This window comes from Cariama cristata, unplaced genomic scaffold (assembly GCF_000690535.1).
Source record: "Cariama cristata isolate BGI_N322 unplaced genomic scaffold, ASM69053v1 scaffold3416, whole genome shotgun sequence".
Lineage (NCBI taxonomy): Eukaryota > Metazoa > Chordata > Aves > Cariamiformes > Cariamidae > Cariama > Cariama cristata.
This window is the reverse complement of record NW_009620235.1, coordinates 10146-10570: the sequence shown is the minus strand read 5'-3', so window position 1 is coordinate 10570 and position 425 is coordinate 10146. Positions and strand designations below refer to the sequence as shown.

At 56.0% G+C, this 425-nt stretch overlaps 1 protein-coding gene across 1 annotated transcript in view; it reads right to left on the bottom strand.

Annotated features, from left to right (window-relative positions):
* The window catches only part of HELB (helicase (DNA) B), a gene marked incomplete at its 5' end in the record, with an annotated part of 16019 nt that overhangs the window by 6585 nt on the left and 9009 nt on the right, over window positions 1-425 (bottom strand). The window lies entirely within an intron of this gene.

The window sequence follows — 425 nt, the reverse complement described above, 5'->3', positions numbered from 1 at the left end:
GGGCCTCCCAGGTCCTCCCCCACGGGCCTGCTCTCCAGCAGGTCAAGCCCCAGCCTGTACTGGTGCATGACAGTTATTCCTCCCTAGGTCAAGGACCCTACACTTGCCCTTGTTGAGCTTCATTACGTTCCTCTCCACACAACTCCCCAGCCTGTCCAGGTCCCGCTGAACAGCGGCACAGGCTTCTGGTGTATCAGTCATTCCTCTGTTTTGTATCAGCAAACTTGCTGAGGGTACACTCCGTCCCTTCATTCAGGCTGTTGATGAATAGGTTGAACAAGACCAGAACCAGAACTGACCCCTGGGAACACCGCTAGCTACAGGCCTCCACCTAGACTCTGCGCCGCTGAACACGACCCTCTGAGCTCTGCCAGTTCTCCATCCACCTCACTGTCCACTCATCTAGTCTGCACTTCCTGACCTTC